The 18,398-nt window shown below is 25.8% G+C and overlaps 1 long non-coding RNA gene across 1 annotated transcript; it reads right to left on the bottom strand.

Annotated features, from left to right (window-relative positions):
- Positions 1–5,855: 5,855 nt before the first annotated feature.
- LOC136090096 (uncharacterized) lies at positions 5,856–15,382 on the bottom strand. The gene is made up of 3 exons (XR_010643159.1): positions 15,269–15,382; positions 6,617–6,737; positions 5,856–6,406 (listed from the first exon to the last, which is right to left on the bottom strand). It is a non-coding gene; the product is annotated as an uncharacterized LOC136090096 (long non-coding RNA).
- Positions 15,383–18,398: the final 3,016 nt, after the last annotated feature.

The raw sequence follows: 18,398 nt of genomic DNA, 5'->3' as shown, positions 1-18,398 counted from the left end.
ACAGCATTCTAATGGGAACAGCCAACAATATCAATTAGTTAATTTATACATTCAATATCAATTAGTTACTTTTAACTTGAGATCAGTAGCTATATATTAGAGTCCAAAAGTAATTGGACAAACACCTTTTTACTTATATTTTTTCATCGAGTTAACGTTTTTAAATGAAATTTTGCATAAGCATGTCAACTTCTACTACAATCATGAAAAATATAACAAAAATCCAAATTTGGGAGAAATTAATTATGATTTTAATAAAAGAATGGAAATGATTTGCTCAAAAGTAATTCCGTGACTAGCTTGGAGGTGTGTTTTGGATCGTTGTCGTATTGGAAAGCCCAACCACGCAACATTTTGTCTTTTGCATGTGGCAGCATTATATCTTTGATTATTCCTTTATACATGTTTTGGTCCATAATGTCTAGAACTCGATAGATTGGATCTACTCCATCACGGCTAAAACATGACCAAACCATTACTAAACCACCACCATGCTTTACTGTAGGAACTCGGTACTTAACATCATTTCGAAGACCTATTGGACGTCGAACATATTTAATACCATCAGAGCCAAACATATTAAACTTTGACTCATCACTCCATAGCATTTTCGACCATTGGTTTGCTGTCCAATTTAGATATTCTTCAGCGAATTTTAAATGTGCTCTATAATTTTTTGCAGAAACAAAAGGTTTTTTAACAGGACAACGGCCAAAAAGGTTGTTTTGTCTTAAGCTACGCTTTACTAGTGCATGAGAGCAAGAAATTTGATGTGGCTGTGTAAATTCTCGTGGAATTTCTTTAGCACTATTGCGCGGTTCTGCTTTTGACGATCTTACTACAACATTATCTTGGTTGTTGATTTCGGGCGTCCTTACTTTGTTGAATCTTGGAAGTGACTCCGTTGTTGAAAAACTTTTAATGTATAACCAACTGATGATCGCGGAATGTTCATACCTATTGAAATTTTTCACTGGCTCGCTTAAATATTTATTTTGTCCTATTACAAATTATTATTCATTGAATGTTTTTATAAAAATGTCTTCAAGAAAAGAAGTTAAAATAGTTTAAGTTATATCAACTTTGTTAGAATTTAGTTAGTCCAATTACTTTTGAGCCAATCATTTCCATTCTTTTGGCAAAATTTTGAGTAATTACTCCCAAAAGGGAATTTTTGTTTTATTTTTCATGATTGCAGTATAATTTGACACGCTTACGCGAAATTTCATTTAAAAGTGTTAACTTAATAAGAAAATATAACAAAAAAGGTATTTGCCCAATTACATTTGGACGCTACTGTAGTCTAGACATATGTTTGTATTACCTTTTTTAAAAAAAAATTTTTAAATTGTTTTTTAGATTATAGAATTTAGATGCTTTTGAGGGGATAAGTCAGCTTTTTTGTTATGCTTTAATATTTTAGTATTTAGTCTTTTGCTGTCAGTGTATTATTATTATTTTTTTAATACTTCTCTTTATATTTTTTACTTCATTGTTGTTATGCTTTAAATAACCAATCAGATATTTCATAATTAGATTTTTTTTTATATTAGGGTGTGCAAAAACATCATCAACACATTTACCATGAGTTTAACATTCACCTTCTATACTTGATGGTTGTCCGATATTAATTTATAGAACCTTTTTTACACAGAGAAAAACTTTGATCTGAGACTTTAGGAAACAGTAACTATGTTATTATTTTTTTTATTTTTTGGGTTTAGGGGTGTGGGTGTGGGTGTGGGTGTGTGTGTGTGTGTGTGTGTGTGTGTATGTGGCATACGCCCCTCCCATAATTTAATGTAAACACCACTTGTATACGTAAATTCTTGTATAACATAACTTTATATTGTATAGTAATTGAATTCATTTTACTCGAGATAAAAATATTTGCGAAAACAATTTTTTTTGATAACAGGGTGTATCAAACCATCACCACCACACCCACCTCCATCGTTAACATACGGTTCTCATGTAATTTGGTGGTTTAATAATTTATAACAACTTTTTTGTATATTTAAATTACTTATGTCTTTAAAAAAGATTTCTTATGCTAAAGTGGTAGTGGTTTATTGCCCTTTCTATCCCCCCTAGATCACATGGTGACTAGTGATCAACATAAATTTATAGCCCACTCTTACACCTATCTTTTGATATCAAGATATTTGTGTTTTGATAAAAATTGACAAAGTTATGACTATTTAAGCTAAAAAAACTTAACTTTGACCACAGTTTCTTCAACAAATCCATATATAAAAAAATCGGTACTTAAGCAGTTAGAAATTACTAGTTGTGGTGTCCCTCAGGGCTCAATACTTGATCCTTTGCTGTTTCTCTTATATATTAATGACGTCGATTTATCCTCTAAATTTCTTAATTTTGCTCTTTTTGCTGATGATACTAATTTTTTTTTTTCGGGGTCTAATTTAAATCTTGTTTTTTCTACTGTAAACACAGAGCTAATAAATCTCAATGACTGGTTTATAGCCAATAAACTATCCGTAAATATTGATAAAACTAAATACATTCTGTTTACAAAACCTTCGAAAACTGATAACATACCCCTGCAACTTCCTGATTTATTTATAAACAATATTAAAGTAAAAAGAGTTCATTCAATGAAAATTCTAGGTATAATATTTGATGATCATTTAAATTGGAAAAATCATATCCAATTAGTGGAAAACAACATTTCAAAAGCTCATTTCACCTTAATTAATTACAAATACTTTACAAGGCATTCGATTGGCAATTTTCTTATTCCTACAACATCCCTTAAAAATCAGACTTCTCAATTACATATCGAGGATCACGTTAGTGGAACTATATCGTGAATAAAGACATGAAAAACATAACTTCAATTGAACTATTTAAAAAAACAGTTTAACGGTATTTATTAAATTTAAATAATAAAAACAAAAAGTTATGACGGTTTATATATATATATATATATATATATATATATATATATATATATATATATATATATATATATATATAATATATATATATATATATATATATATTATATATACAATATATATATATATATATATATATATATATATATATATATATATATATATATATATATATATATATCGAGATCAATCTTATCAATATATATATATATATTTATATATATATATATATATATATATATATATATATATATATATATTTATATATATATACATACATATATACATATATATATATATATATATATATATATATATATATATATATATATATATATATATATATATATATATATATATATATATATATTATATAAACCGTCATAACTTTTGAAGGAATTGTTCGATTTTGATAATTTTTTCACCTTTAGTATACTGCATTAGCCCTCCAATGATATATAACAGTATAATATTTAAACAACTTGAAATTTTTACTCACGTACCTACATGTACTGCAAAAAAAAAATAATTGATAACCACAAGTAAAAAAAGCTGTTTCGCCATCAAAAATCAGTTTAGATAATTCACTCCTAACTGTTGACGAAGGAGATTCTAACTTCTTTATAATAGTTCACTTTGGAATACTGCAAAGTTGTCTTTACTTTTAAGTAGATGCCTAGATTGTGGTGACAAGGTCACTGTCAGTCTTGGTCGGATAAAAAAATTGGGGCTCTCGCATAACCTCAAACTAAAAAATATATTGTGAGTGGAGTTATAGTTTTTACTCATGTCCTGAGATAAAAAATAAACACATTCAAGAAGTCAATGTATTTCCTGTATGAGTTTTCTTGAGATTAGTTTTGCTCTCAAACAACAAAGAGCTAGTGTAAATAGCAAAGAGATAAACTTGAAGGTACAAGTACAAGATAAAATTGAAGGTACAACCTACAAAGCATATTTAAATTTACCTCTAGCTATGAATAAAGATATTGAAAGCATCTTTAAAGATCTTGGCTCTGAAAATCTTTTATAAAAATGCTTACATTGGCTTACCCAAAATCCAAATAAAGCTTTAAACCAATTTAGTTAAACCATTAGTTTTTCAAACATTAGTTTTTTTTGAAAAACTAATGTTTGAAATTCGATACCTTATTCTATAATTTTTGCTAACACACCTTTTTTTATAGGCATTTTTTAAAATTTTTTTATCAAATATATTAATTGTAAACTTCGTCTAAAAAATTTTTATTGATTTTTGAAGAATTTAGTAAAAAAGGGGTAGAGCCACCTTAAGAAGAGTAAGTATTAAAAATAAGATTCAATGTGCTCATAAACAATTTAAAGATAGTTAAAAAAAAGCAACTTGAAAAATCAACTAATATATTTATAAGTTCAAGGAGAACCCTACCTCAAAACAACAGATTTTTTACTTCTTAGCTATTTGTAAAGAATCTAAATGTAATAGAAGAACAATTTATACTGAGTGTAAAGTAATCAACTGACAGGTATTAAAAATATTTAATACGTAGGTAAAGTTAAATTTCCTTAGTTACGTTTAAATTTAATTAATAGAAACACTGAGTTGATTCCCTTGAAACTCAGGCTATTAAAAAGTCTTTTTGGAGTGCAAAAAGGATTTCTAATAGCTTATATTTAATGTTTTAACAATCACTGCAAAATCGTAAATTTATTGTTCATATTAAAGAAGTTTTTTTAGTTATTCAGGTGCTCCAAGAAGTCCTTACGGTCTTATCACAGAGAACTATGGAATAGCATTGAGCAAGAATGTTTACGCCTCTTTTATTACCAATCTTGCATATATGGCCAGAACTGCTTCAAAACACAGATCTGCAGTTCTGAAGCCAGAACTTTTACCAATATACTACGGCCAATTCAACATATAGACTAATATTTTTTTAAATAAGAAATGCAACTTTGCTGTGTACTAAAATTATGTTGCTCGAGAATTTATATTTGTAATACATTTTTAGAGTTCGGTTCTTACTGTTTTATTTTTATTTATTACTATATACTTACTATACTATTTATTCTACTATATTTTATTCACAATTACCTTACAATAAGTGGCCATAAAATAAGGATTACCATATTTTTATAACTTAGCCATTGTTTAATGTTCATTTAACTAAATATTCGAGTTTAATCGGAATAAAGTCTATACAACTAAATAAAAAATATTTTTTTGTTGAATTTTATATTGCTTTCATTTTTGAAAAAAATACAAAAACAATTTAACACCAATCAAATAAATTTAAATATTAAAATTAAAAAATATTAAACTCTAGTCAATTATTATTTTTATTGATCTTCTGTTTAAAACTTAAAGAAAATATAGTAAGCAACAGATTTAAAAATAGCTTTTTTTATAAAAGTTAATAATATAAGATTAATAATATTAAAATATAAGAAAACAAAGAAATATCGGATGAAAAAAGTATTTAAGCTCGCAGAAATCTTTCTTTGAGCATTAATGAAACCGATTTTCGTGTAACATTATTAACAAAAGATCGCAAAAAATCATAATTCTGAATCTTAATCTATTTATGCAATTTTTTGTTGTGAACAAAAAACGTTTTAATGAGTACGAATCTGGCAAGTTTAATGATGGATATATGGATTGTAAACCTTACCAAACCTTTGAAAAAAATAATAATTAAATTTTAGGGAAGAACTATAAATAGGTTGAATTTTAAAATACCAAATGACAGAGCAGTGGCTAGGCTTCCTGTAACCCAATAAATATAATAATTTAGGGAACCATTTTGCAAAAGGAAGGATTTTTTTTTTTAATAATACCTAAAAAAAATTTTTTTCGAACCTAGTAACCATAGCTACTGGATCCAAGACCTCCCCCCTCCCCTCACAAAAAAAAAAAAAAAAACCTGTCATAAGGGACCCATAAAGATCCTCACATATGCAAAATGGTCCCCTAAATTTGCAAATAGGCCACCTAAACTTGCTGGGTCCCCTAGTTGGGTTATTGGGAGTACACGGCACTGCCAGTGGGTTTTATTAGTTCTTAATATTGTTAACTTGATTTTATACGCATAATTTATTTTACGCATAAAAAGTATTACAGATAGGGGTTTTTTCTAAAAATTAATAAAGAAGTAGAAAACGCATTATAAGCCACCTTGCCCCAAACCATATTAGATGATAACTTAATTAATTTTAAAATTTAACTTTTATTACAAATTGGTAAATAAGCGAAACAAGTTGGTCCTTAATTGATAGTTCTTATTTAAGTACTCTAACGGTCTAATTTGTTTGTTACCAAGTTGTTTTGTGTTGCAAATTTTACTCTTAGCTTGTTACTGTATATAAACAATATCATTGGCCACTATGCTTCTGTTTTCGTATGTATTCTTAGTTTCTCTGACCTTTTGCCTCCACGATTGATATTCGCAACTTGCGTTAAGGGGAGCGTTAACGTTAAAGCACGAGCACTGTAGCAAGTCTTTAGTCTATGAAAATCAATAAAATTAGTTATCTTTAGTATATATATACTTTTTTTATTAGCCGCATAAAAATTATGTTTATATTATAATGTATTACACTGTTATATCAATCAGAAACTAAAGATAAAAACAATTAAAATTTTAAAATTTTTATTGAAATTAAACTTCAATTACTTGTTCAATTGAAAAAATATTTGATCACTTTTACTAAGTTACCTGATTACTTAAAGTTATTAAACTTTCATTTAAAACAAACGGATGTATGCGTCTTGAAGATCGCAATTGATGAACCCGTTTATTGATCTTGCTAAGGTTCTTATAATAAAAAGCAATAACTCTAAGTAATAAAAGTTAAAATTAAAAGAAATGGAATATATATATATATATATATATATATATATATATATATATATATATATATATATATATATATATATATTTATACATATATATATGTATATATACAAATTAGTAAAAACACTAATCTAATTTTTTCGTTCTTCTACACAGTGTTTCTCCATCAGTAGGTTCATCAGGATGATTCTTCCTGATGAACCTACTGATGGAGAAACACTGTAAAGAAGAAAGAAAAAAATTGGATTAATGTTTTTACTAATTTATTATTGCTCTGTTCTTTAAGAACGTTGAGCACTCTGTTTGAAGAATACACTAACATAATTTATATATATATATATATATATATATATATATATATATATATATATATATATATATATATATATATATATATACATACATATATATATATATATATATATATATATATATATATATATATATATATATATATATATATATATATATATATATATATATATATACATACATATATATATATATATATATATATATATATATATATATATATATATATATATATATATAAATATATATATATATATAATATATATATATATATATATATATATATATATATATATATATATATATATATATATATATATATATAAATATATATCAAACTGTGGCAAAAATATTTTACATAAATAAGTACAATGCAACAAAAACTTAGCAACAAATATTAAAAATTTACTGATGTCAACGTGTTAAAAATTGATAAATAGTTAATCTTCTTAAAGATTCCGGTTTTTTTTGAAATTTTAGAATTCGAATGAAGCAAATTTTTATGATTATTATCAGATATTGGTTTCTTGTGTATTTGATTGGTTATATTCGAAAAATCAAGATTGTCTTTACTTACAAATATGTTATTGTTTTTATAAAACTCGTGAGACTTTTCATACTTGTAAATCTCATGTTTGCTATTTTTTTCTTTTTCACATTTTACTGTATACCCACAAATCAAATTCCAAATACTTTTTTTCTTTTTTTTCTTTTCTTTTGCCCCATAACATATATTTTTTAATGAAGAATTATTTATACTAGTGTCAACGAATTTGTTTTCTTCTATAATAGAGTTTTCTGTATTACTTTCATCATCAGTACTCGTTTGTAAAAATACTCTATTAGCTGGCAGTACTTTGTTCCGACAAAATGAAGACATTTTTGATTTTTCAAAAACATTATACTCTCCTTTAAAAAAATAATTTGATTTTAAACTTAAGGAAATTTTGAAAGCTGAAAAATTTAATGTATAAAGTGTCATAGATCTTATATTTACCTATTAAATGTTTAATTGACATTGAGATTTTATAATTTACCGGCTGAATCGTCTTGCATGACTCCTCGCTTGACACCATCTTGTTTAAAGAAAAAACTATATTAATATTTATAGCAAATATTTAAGTTTATATTTGGTTAAACAAAAGCTTTTAAATTTCAATTTTTTATTATGAGATATACTGCATAAATAATTTTGAAAACGTGAAATAAACGTGACGTCTAATTTGTTTCAAAAAACTAAAAGCTCTAAACTATTGGCGTCAGCATAATTTTTTTAGGTGAGCGCGTTTGTGGAACGGAAGATTAGAAATGTGGTGAGGGGTTGCAGTTCTCAAAAATATTATTAAGTACTTATTATTTCTATATGCAAAATTAATTAAACGCACTCACCCAAATATTAAAAAGATGAAATAAATTGAAATATACAAAAAAGTGTAATACGAATCTATACTAGAGAACTAAGAATTCCACTATGAAAAGGAAGGGAAAGAGTTTTCACCACGTAAAGCCAGTTTGCTTACACGAAATATATCGTGTAAGTAAACTGTAATACGATATATATCGTGTAAGTAAAATGTGATACACTGTTTTCATATGAAAACAGTGTATTAAAACTTTGTTTATATATATATATTTTTTGAATATAACAACTATCACCGTCATTACAGATACTGGTAATGCCAAAAGCATGCCTGGAATCACCTAATGATAAATTCTGATTAAACAATTTGTTTCCTTTGTTTTCCATCTTCTTATATTTGCACATGTTATATATATTAACTCACTAGGTGCAAAGGTGACTACCCACCAAGTTGCTTTAATTAGCTGACCTACAAAGCTGCCCACCAAGTTGCTTTAAACGACTAACCTACAAAGTTTTGACTACATTAAATGTCATTTTAAAATGCTCACAAAAATTTTGAGAGAAAAATAAAGCAATTTGCAAATAATGTAATCGTTACCACATAAGCACACAACACTTGAGTCAGGATTTTATGTCATAGTTTACCTTTAGGCTCATTTTGCTGCAGAAACCTTCACCTAACCCGAACTATATTTAATATATTAGGTATAGAACTGAAAGTATTTATAACAAAGTATTGTCAAATTAGGTCACTAATAAATACTGTGTTCTGAAAATTCAACTCAGAATCTAGTTGCATACTCCAACAAGATATTAGGTAATTGAAATTCTTTCAACAGGGTGCTATAGTATTTCTGCAACGCCCAAGAAAACAATGTTCAAACTCTAAATCTAATTTAAAATCTAAATTGACCAAAGTTGAGTGAAACTTGGTTTAAACACTGGAAACTCATCTACATTAAAAGATAAATAAAATGCAATTTGAATAGGAATGAAGAAAAAACAACAACCAATATTCTGTGTGCTAACCGTGCCAAAGATAAATTAAAATATTATTACTAGTTAAAAAAATAATACATGTATACATAAATATATTTACTCTGTTGGTCGACTTTAAATTTTCCTATAAAAGTTACACATTAGGCATTTTTATTTTAAGTTCAAATAAAAGACCAGAAAATAACTTAAAAATTTAATTTATTTTATTTAACTTAATAGACTACTGCCCCTACCAAAACCCACAGTGGATGTATATACACTGCTTTCTTGCTTTCCGTAATCAGTCAATATATACTTTACTGCATCTATCTCTAACCCTACACCAGCCCACACCATCAGTAGATGTTTGTACACTCCCTGCATGCTCTCCCTAATCAGTCTATGTATTTACACTCTGCTGCGCTGAAATATAAATAAACAATAAAAATATGTGAAAATAAATAAAAATTAAATTAAACAAACAAGATTAACTAAAAAAATTTTAAAAAAATAATAAGAAAAGTATAAAACAGTAAAAAAACATTCTGAATGGAAAAAATAAAAAAAAATTTTGATTTTTGATTTTTGGCAAGTTTTATTAGAGTACATTTTTATTTTATTTAAAAAAAATATTGAAAATTTTTATTATTAGGAAAAGACTTAACTCCGTTCGCCTTATGTGGTGAAGTTTGATCAAACAATCTTTTCACTTTGTTTTCCATCACGAAAAACAGTAATACCTTTATCGCGTTCACCTACCTTCTTTCATATGTAAATCTATAAAATCTTGTGTAAATTAATTTTATTTCTTCTGTCAATTTATCGTACTTCTTATTATTGAAAAATTAATTTGAATCTGTAACGCGGCTTATTTAGTTTTTCTTTTTTAATTTTACCTTTTGTTGTTAATAAAACATTTTCAGTTTTAAACTGTTGAGTGTGATGCGAGTTTTAAAGTGAGTTTATCAATTTGAGAAAAGTTTTCAATGTCTTTACTTTCCAATTTTGACACTCAACTAGTTAGTACTTTCCAATTTTGACACTCGACTAATTAGTAGAGTGCACTAAATAGTAGTAAAGTAGTACTAAATAATTATTTTTTAAGCTGCTTAATAGAAACATATTTTGTTTTCTTGAAACATATTTGGTGCCATACCAATGTACTGATTAGTTAAAAAAAGATTTAACTATTAAACATTGTTTAACTACAAGTTTTTAAAATAAAAACATGTCTGATATCTTTAATTGCTATTGTGCCTCCATGCCATAGAGTAATTTGTTTTTAAATTATTATAAAACTAAAATAGAAAATAATTACTAAAATAAATATAAAAAATATTTTAGCACGTTACTAATCACAGGTTTTTATTGCGAATAAAGAAAGTTCCAAATGTAGTTAAAAAATAATGTGTCAAATCTTTAATAAATATTATTATCAGTTATTAAATAATTTTCCTACAAACCCTGAAGCTGGTTAATCAGTTTCAAGGTTTTATTGACAACGAAACATACTTTAAAAATTATTGAAATTTGTTACACTTTTTTGCATTAACTTACATATATTAATATATATACATTAGCTTACTAGGTGCAAAGGTGACTGCCCACCAAGCAGCTTTGAATAGCTGATCTAGAAAATGTTTAATTACATTAGCTATCATTTTTGTCCAATGCACACTAAAATATTTAAAGAAAAAAAAAAGTATATTTCCAAATAATGTAATCATTATCGTGTACCCATAACAAATTTATTTGGCGAAGGAGTCTCAGCGTGGCTCCTTAGTAGTGATAAAAGCATCTCACCTAGGAAAAGGAAAACTGATATAAATCACCACTTTAATGTTGAAATTTGAAATTGCTTTTCTTGGACGTTGTGGAAATACTAAACCACCATGTGGCAAGAATTTCATTTTATTCATATCTTAGTGGATTATGCAACTGAATTTTGAGTTATCGTACATTAATTTATAAGAAAACTCAGTCTTACAATTCAAATTTTTTATTCATTTATTTATTTATTCAGCAACTTAATGCCGAATTGGTAGCTTTTAGAAAATAAATGTTCCCTATTACAAAATAAATGTTTGCTATATAAGTTGATTATTCTTTAGTGTTTAAAGCAGTTTTTTTTTGAATTTTTTGTAGCCCAGCTGAACAAATCCATAAGCTGATTCCTGTTATAGTTTTGCTAACAAATCCACAAGCTAATTCCTGCTCTATTATATTGGCTGTATATTGGCATAACGACATATTAAATTCACAAATAAATAATTTTAATTCTATAACTACATATAATATAATAATTATAAAATTAAAAGTATGTATAACAAAGTATTTTTATCTGTTCAAGCCTAATATACATATACTAAAGTGATATATATAATATATGATATATAGTGATGTATATAATATATAAATATTTACGTGACTTTTTAATAATGTCTAAATTGCATTGTGACATTTTAAGGGGTACTTGTATACTAAATAGTAACTTATTTTTAAATTATTTTAAAACTGCAATATAAAGTTATTATAATATGATAAAACTAAAATAAATAAAAATTAATAAAACAAATATAAAAACTATAAAAAAAAAAAATTAATAAATACAACAAAAAATATATATTTGTATATATATATATATATATATATATATATATATATATATATATATATATATATATATATATATATATATATATATATATATATATATATATATATATATATATATATATATATATATATATACTATATATAGTTGTACTATATATAATATGTAGTATAGTACTAAAACTAGTATATTATTAAAACTAGTATATTATTTCAGCGGGGCGGATCAACTGGGCGGATAAGCGGGGCGGATCATTTAAGTAACACGGCACTTTTAATAGTTAGATTTCTGCAAACGAATTCAACCTTAGCAAACATATTGTTAAATTTTTTTTAAAAGAAATGACTACTCCAGTTTTGACAAGTTGTTTAAATCATCTTATGATAGATTTCATTGGAAATCTTATCGCCAAGAGCAATAATGAAGATAGACCGACTGCTCTCGATAATCCTTAGGCAGGCGAAGTTTATGTCATACAAGTGAATCATGGAATAGGTTAGGCAGCAATATTTCAGTATACTTTTATAGTATTTGTATTTTGTAAATATATTTGTATACTAAAATAGCATAATGTAGAATATGGCATAGTTATTGGATTATACTAGTAGAAATCAATTACTATGCCTTGTGTAAAGTTAGACTTTACTTTAAACACATTAAAGAAATTATGCTTGTAATCTACAATAGGGTGCAGTGAATTTTAGTTTTGTTTTACAATTCATTTAGCCTGGGTGTGCAAAAGTTGTCTATTCATTTCAGAAATACTCTGGAAAAATATCAATGCTCTAGGAAATTATATTGAGGTGCCCCAAGACCTTTAATATTTTAATTGGGCCCTAATATTATATAAAAAAAGTTTTTCAAAATTATGTCATGTTGGGTCTCAAAAGAAGCAAAATTTTATAAAAATTTCAAAAATAACAAATATTTTATAAAAAAACAATTATTTTAAAAAAAAAGTTGTTATTTTATTAGGTATGTTACATGAAATTTTTAAATTCATCAAATTCTAGGTTGTTATATATCATTAAAAAGAGCTTTATTTCAATATTCCAAAAGTAAAAAAGTTTTCAAAATCAAACCACCCTACAAAAAGTTATGACGTTTTAAGTACCGATTTTTTGATATTAGGATTTGTTGAAGAAACTGTAGTCAAAATAAAGTTTTTATTAACTAAAACTATTATAACTTAATCAATTCTTATCCAAAAATTTATATCTTGGTATCAAAAGATAGATACAAGAGTTATCTATAAGTTTATAAAGGTTTCTAGATTACGGGCGCATCCGGGGGCAAGAAGGGGCACAAAAACACCATCCATACCGGCAATAAAGACTAATAATATTTATAAAAAAGTATTGTTTTTTTAATGAAAATGTAAATTTTTATATACAAGATATTTTGTAATTAGCTATCAGCCTACAGTCAAATATAGAAGTTTTATCATTGTCTTTGGGTGGATGTAAGGGTGATGGTTTCAAACACCCTATTATGTAATATATAATATATAAGAATGACTCTTTTTTTTTTTTATAAATATTTATCTTTATAATTTAAAAAAAATCTAGTGTCAAATCAAAAATTATATTTTACTACTTTACAACATCACTAGCAGCGCACCCTTTCAAGGGGTATAGATGGGGAAGGGGACATGTCATTGCCCCCCCCCCCTCTCTTACAACCTAAAAAAAAATTATATTTTTAATGAGAATTAAAATGATTTTTAAATGTAATTAAAATACTAAACTTTAATATAAAAACATCTTTTACCAAAATTCAAAATACATCACATAGTGCTTAGTGATAGTTATAGATGGTTCCCCCTCTGACCTGAAAAAAATTTTAAAAACAAAAAATGTTTTATAATATTATTTTAATTAGTTTACATCTTGGCTTTTAGTTGATGATTAAGATATTAAATTCCATTAATGAAACTATATAATAATCATTGTTAACAATAGACACGACGTAAATGTAAGCTAGACCCGTCTATCAAAAAAATTGCAAGTTCCACTACTCGCTTTATATTTTTGCAAGTTCCACTAATCGCTGTAATTTTTTTTGTGCAAGTTCCACTACTTGCTGTAAATATTTTTTGCAAGTTTCACTACTCACTATACATTTTTTTTGCAAGTTCCACTACTCGCTGTAAGTTTTTTTTGCAAGCTCCACTACTCGTTGTAAATTTTTTTTGCAAGTTCGACTACTCGCTGTAAATTTTTTTTTTAAAGTTTCACTACTTGCTGCACACACTATATATATATATATATATATATATATATATATATATATATATATATATATATATATATATATATATATATATATATATATATATATATATATATATTTATATATATATATATATATATATATATATATATATATATATATATATATATATATATATTTATATATATATATATATATTTATATATATATATATATATATATATATGTATATATATATATATATATATATATATATATATATATATATATATATATATATATATATATATATATATATATATATATATATATATATATATATATATATACACACAGGGTGTTAGCCAGAAAAAAAATTCATACAGCATTTTAGCGAAATTGGGAATTTAGGTGCGGCTAAAAAAAAAAAAAGGTCATTACATTCTGACATTTAAAAAAGAAGATACAATTTTTTAGATACAATTAAGTTTCAATAAAAATTTTCGATTTTTGCTGGGTTATTCATGGGAATATTTTTCTGTTTTATTTTTCAGGAATATTTTTATATTTTATAAATGTTTAATTATAATTATTTAACTTGTTTCATTTTGAGCAATTTTCGTCAGTTTTCATTTTTAAATTGCTTCTCTCCTTTGTTTAAAATTGTTGAGAGAAAACTAGAACAAAAGACAATTGTTCTAATGAATGAATTAATAAATTTATTTATTGAAACTTTGATCTATTTTAATTGTGTAAATCACTTTTAAATACAGTTTTAAAAGGTTTAAACGATTAGTTACATATATTGTCTTCTTTTATTTTTATTTTCATTTTTAAATTATAAATGTAAAAAAAATGCTAAATAGTATTTAATTTTTAACAAAACATTTTTGACGATTTCCATGATCCTCTAGCAACTTTATAACTTGCTAAAACAACTTTTTAACGACAGTCGATAAAAAAAACTATACATTATACTTAGGAATGCCAGAATTTTACGGCTTTTAAGAAGGAAAACACTAAAAAAAATTATTACAGGTTTGTAAAATCCGTAAAATTGTAAGTTTTGTAAAATCCAGACGTTTGACAACCCTAATTATATGGAAAGATTTCGAATATTTCAGATTTAAAATACTTAGTATTTTAAAACTAAAAATTTTAAAATAGTTAAAAAAATTTTTTAACTCTCTTACATAGGTAATCGTATTATTGTTCATCATATTTTATATTACAATTTTTATCATAAGATAAATTCAAATAGTAAAAAACTTATTTTAAATCGATAGCTTTTAAATGAAAGTTCAATTAAAGTTTCCGAAATTTTAATAACCTTTTATTGAAAAATTGGTTGGCTCGCTAATTTCCGTCAAATATAATGCTACTTTTATTTAAATACTCGGTGAAGTTAAGGCGATTTACAAATTATTCGAATTTATTTATTTGAAATTGGCATGATTATATAGGCGTATTATGTCCAAACAAAAGCTTTAGATGTTATATATTTTTTCGCTTCAGGTTTTTTTAATATTTGAAGAATTTTTCTCTTTTTTATATAATTTTCTTATCCTTTTAACTACCCCTAATTGTGAATACAAAGAATACCATTTTGGAGCCTTTAGATCACTTTCGCTCATCGACGTTAACATGAATTTAGTTAAAATCTTTTGAAAAAGTGCCTTAATTTACTATAGATCCTAGTTCTAATCGTTTCTGACCTATTAGCTTTATATAGTTGTCAAATAATAATATTTCTATCAATTTTTACAAAAAATACAAGAATTCCGACCAAAAAAGAACTTGCAATCAAGAAAAAGCGCCAATAAACGTTAAAAGGTTTAATTCTATGATGTTCATTATACCTAAAAATCCTATTTATTTAAAATCTTATACGAATTTGGACAAGCGAATTAGGATTTTAAGAAGATTTAAAAAAAAAAATAATCTACGGTCTGGGTTTTTTCGCTTCAAACATTTATATTTTATGATACCGCAAAATTTATCATTTTATTTTTTTCCGTCTTTTCATGATTCACAGACCTGATCATTTAACGGAAATATGTAGTAGTCAACAAAATATCATTCAGACGCTATAGTATTTTAAAATTGCCTTAACTACACCAAGGACGTAAAATAAGAAACTACACCAAGGACGTAAAATAAGACGTAAAATAATCTTATTTTACGTCCTTGACTACACCGAGTAAGTAACAAAGACATTTAAGGGGCAGATCGATTTTTTTCAATTTACAAATATACATTAAATATCTACGTAAATTTTGAATTTGTAAATTTAAAAAAAAAATTAATTATTGTAATTATTGTAAACATTGGTTAATAATTAATAATATTATAATATTATTTAATTATCTTCTTTTATGTTTTACGCAATTATAACGTATACAATACGTTTTATTGCAAGTTTTATTTTTGATTTTTTTTTTGTTATTTTTGGTTTACTTTACCAGCTAATTTATTTTACCGAAATTATTAATAAATCTTTTAATATAAAAACCATATTAACTTATTTTATGTTATAATATTTATTAATATGCAAATTTTATTTGTAACTTTCCTAAATTAAGATAAAAAGCAAGAATGTAAATAAAGAGTTTTTGAATAGCAAAAATAAATTAATAAAATAATTTATTAAACGTAGTGAACAATTTTAACTGGAGAATAACTGACGTCAATTAAAAATTAAAAACATTTTTTTTTCAACTTTTGAATGATCTTGCTTGTTAATGACGACACTTTTTTTTCACTTTAAAAAATCGATCTTAATACTTAATTGATTACCTTAATTTATTTCCTTGTCGCGCGTACTAATTGCGTTTTTTACTAGTCTAGCGCAACAATTTAAATCTGAGACTGATTAAATTTTTTTTTTTACCATGATCTTAAAAACCTTTGGGAATTTTAAACCAATTGGGAAACCGCGTTATACGCAGCACCATCAGGCTGGCTAACACCCTGATATATAGTCAAAAAATAGTAAAATCATGTAGTAAGATGATAAAATGCATGTCCAATTATCAAAAAATAATGGCAACATATTCACATTAGAAAAACATCAACTCACTGGAAACATCAATGAAAATGAAAGCATCACTGGAAATATCAACTCAATGAAAACATCAACTACAATGCACTCCTGTCCAAAATTGGTAGAAACTACTTTGAAGCCCTCCAGAAAAACCCTTTTAAGGAATGATTCTTGTAATATTCCTGATCACAAAAATGTAAAATTTGAAATCATCTGTAACCGTCCTTGGAAGAAAATTTGATTTAAAAATTACATCCTACACAATAGAGAGAAAATGAGAGCATTCTGTTTATTTTGATTTTCTAGAGCATTCAAATTTGAAAGTTTATATTTAAACATAAATATTATCATAAGTGTACATAACTAGATTAAAGCATAAGGTAAAGAGCTAAAAAACTTTGTGACATTTTCATAAAGTGATGTATTCTTTAGTAAATATTAGTTTTTAAATTCTACATTGTAAAGCATTCTTAACCACACATGAAACCACAATCATGTCCATAATATTGATATGAATAAAGAAGTATTCTGTGTGTTCTAAGAAGGAAGAAATTTTTAAATTACTCATTCCTAAAAAAAAAAAAAATCTTAGTTTACTGGCAGAATAAAAAAAATAGTTTTTACTCCCAATTTAGATATTCTTGCTGTTGTAGTCCACAAGACAAGTTTGGAGCCACTTTCCATATTCTGGATGGTCTACTGGCCTCTTTTATCTGCTCTAATGAGACTTGAAGCTGTGGTGAAGAGCTTCAGTGGCCTGCTCACTATATTTTCCAAGGGAGTCTTGATTCTTTTCTATGAAGTGTTTAATGTGGTAAAACACTGCATGGACTTTTGGAGTAACACTTACTCTGTCAAGAGCCAGATAGGAGGCTTGGAATGATGATAGTTTTTCATAACAGTCAGGTTCCAGGGTCATTCCAAAGCAGGCAGACACCACTGCATCAAATTTTCTCAGTGCATCAACAATGCCAAAAATGTTGAACGCACAGTCTTCTTCTGCAAGCCTTTGAAGGATATCTACATTTTTGAGCAGTTTTCTACACTCAATTCCTGCAAACTGACCACCATGGAAAGGCTGAGGCTTGATGTGAGTAGCCCTGGGCCACTCATCAGCTTTCAA

Source organism: Hydra vulgaris, chromosome 13, assembly GCF_038396675.1.
Source record: "Hydra vulgaris chromosome 13, alternate assembly HydraT2T_AEP".
Taxonomy (NCBI): domain Eukaryota; kingdom Metazoa; phylum Cnidaria; class Hydrozoa; order Anthoathecata; family Hydridae; genus Hydra; species Hydra vulgaris.
This window is presented reverse-complemented; position numbering and strand designations above follow the sequence as displayed.